The sequence below is a fragment of the Trichoplusia ni genome, chromosome 3, assembly GCF_003590095.1.
Source record: "Trichoplusia ni isolate ovarian cell line Hi5 chromosome 3, tn1, whole genome shotgun sequence".
Taxonomy (NCBI): Eukaryota; Metazoa; Arthropoda; class Insecta; order Lepidoptera; family Noctuidae; genus Trichoplusia; species Trichoplusia ni.
The window spans coordinates 1,119,560-1,122,389 of record NC_039480.1 but is presented as its reverse complement, the minus strand read 5'-3'; the positions used below and the strand labels follow the sequence as shown (position 1 = coordinate 1,122,389).

At 45.3% G+C, this 2,830-nt stretch overlaps 1 long non-coding RNA gene across 1 annotated transcript; it reads left to right on the top strand.

Moving 5' to 3' along the window:
* The first annotated feature begins 391 nt into the window (after positions 1-391).
* On the top strand, positions 392-2,246 carry LOC113492386. The gene is made up of 2 exons (XR_003400494.1): positions 392-1,548; positions 1,628-2,246. It is a non-coding gene; the product is annotated as an uncharacterized LOC113492386 (long non-coding RNA).
* The last annotated feature ends 584 nt before the right edge of the window (positions 2,247-2,830 follow it).

Here is a 2,830-nt window from a genome sequence, read left to right as displayed (position 1 = left end):
CTTGTTGTAACAGTTTTGAAATTTTTAGTGACCCTCTGGAAACCTTCATAGACCTCTCTTAGTGGCCTGGGAAAAGCGAAAGGGTGTGATGGCCTCTTACCGGCTAAAACCGACAGAATGCTTCTCGTCGTTCCATATAGTCACTATAACCCGATAACATCGATCCTTTTTATATATTCTCACATTTACCGACTCGTGTGGTGTATCTTTGGTTTTATACCTTACCCTAACCTGTAAGACCTAAGGCAGTTTTACAGTAGCGTATACTTATGCGTATTTAGTTATACACAATAACATTATAAAGTTGTAGTGTGTGCATGTTCATAGTAAGCGGCGCTACGCTACCGCCGCCGTCACCGACCCGGAATCTGGCCGGGTCACGGACTATCGGACCGACCCATCCGCACTAAAGTCATACATAATTCATAACAAATATTAGAACGATACAATTTATGAGCGCTTTCGCTCTAGCTCGTCGGAAATAAATTAGGAATACATAATTGAATGACTAGATAATATTATAATGAACGCCGAGCATCGGCTGGTTAACAATAAACAGTTTCTTGCTCTAATTACATCTGGCGACATGCGCGACCCATTTCATACACACATGCAGGCGAGCGACGCCCCGCGAGTGTGCGTGCGCGCGCGCGTGTGAGTGCGGGTGATAAGAGGTCGCGCGATAACCCGGCCGAGGCCGCCGCCGCCCGCGCCGCCACGGCCCGCTGCCGGCTGGCGCTGCTGCGACTGCTCCTCCGACACGACACAACACGAGCGCTGACGCTTGTTTCCATTTTCAATTCCTCGCGCAATTACAGCAAAGCTGGCGATGGCGGGACGCTAGCGATTACCACGAGAACACGCTGACAATGCGCAAAAGAGTCAGTGTTGCGCATTTGGCAGCGTGGACGGAATACCATCGTATAATCAACATCAGGGTGTTTAGCGGCCAGTGGTTCGCTGGAGTCGTGGGGCTGGTGACTTCGTATGTCACATGTGGCTGCCACCGTCGCCGCGTCGTCCCGCGCGACACGTGCTTTCCACTTACCGATGTTATTTAAAATATGAGCGCTCGTTATCGGTGAACAAATAATTCTATAAATAATGTTCAAGGAAAACAATGTAATATTTTATGAATGAGCGTGGCTAGAGCGCATAGCGCGATACGGTGGTGGCGCATACTTGGAGCTTGTTACTGTATTTTCACTAATTCGAATTTTATATGGCTTAGAGCAACAGCGCGGTAGGAAGGAAAGTGTTTCTCGCTGCTCTGCTATATAACGCAAACTTAGTAGTAAGGAATGTGCTTCGAATGTAGCAGCAGCGTTGATAGGGGCTGATTAGACTGATATGTATCGGCTTAAATAGGTGTTGTGTCCGCGATTAGGTGATAGAAGTTCACAGCCGGCGGCGCTGGCGTGCAGACGCCACGTCAGTCGCGGCGCGCGGCGCGGCGTGTCGCTCGCTAAAGCCGGACCACGTGGAGCCGCCGCCGCGCGCAGAAGTCTTGCTACTCACTACTTCCGATACAGCATCAACCCAACAACCGTAATGTTATTGCCAACTCGTTATGTCTAAATAATAAGTAGCTACAATGAATGTAAAATTGCAGCCAACCTGGTCACAGTGTTCACAGTACACATGGCTGTGTGGACCTTTTGCATCGTCTGCCGGCCGGGCGCCCGGGCGGTGAGGTACCGCTCTGTCTGTGAGAATGGTGTCACCATGGCTGTCACTACTCTTAAGAATCCATTAAATTACTGCGTTGGAAGAATTTCTAATTAGAATATGTTTATTTTCATGTTTGGCCAACGCTGCAAATAACTATCACGACGTAAAATTTTTGAACAACCCAATTACATTTGAGTAAATATGAATTTTACTCTAAATCGAATCATCCAACACGTTGCTCGTAACTAGTTACCTGCCAAAATATTACTTCTAATACGGACAGAGTATTGCTTCCATAAATGCATAACAGGTTTGGTTAAGTGAACCTGAGTTACGTAAATTTTGTCTGTCATCCAGAATATGCTACGTTTCTACTAGGATTGAAATATGTGAGTTAGTATGGTGTCTTTAATATCAATAACACTTGCATAGATAAATGAGAGATCATTTTTTCTGTATTTTGTACACTATATAAATAAGTGACAAAGATAGAACAAAAAGAACTACCTAATTGGATGGTTGAACTATAAATGCAATGAAGTTGCACAATTTAATAAAAAATACTGTTTACGCTCTATGAGGATATTTTAATATTTTGGCATAAAGCAAAGTACCACACATAATATGCAGCAGTAACGCCAAGGGAATGCTAATAGAATGTGTGACCCAGGAGAAGTAAGCATCCGGGTCGAGGGAAGCGAGTGTTCTACCTGAACCTGAACAGTTACTGTACACAATCTAAACAAAGTTAGCGATCGTGGTGAGCCTTTTCGGCTTAAAACTCAGTATTAAAATAAAACGCGACAAAAAGACGAAGACTACTATAAAGATTGAAACATATCAGTCGTTTATTCAATATGTTTGTTTGTAAAGATACACCAAGATTGTTTTCCATACTTGTGGTAGTCGTATCGTACTGTTGCAAGTCGCGACTGGTATCAGGACGGTGGGGATGCTCTCTACATACTTGACAATCGTTTCTGTCGTGTGTCCTGCGGTGTGTCCTGGCGCCTAATAAACGCAGCGTACAAATTAATTATTGTTCACGCATCTCCCGCTGGCAAACAATTAGATTAGTGAGCACGAGTGACGTCACGGGTGCGGCGCCCCGCGGACTCCTGCTGTAGCGCACACATCACAAATTGACTCGCGGAGACGA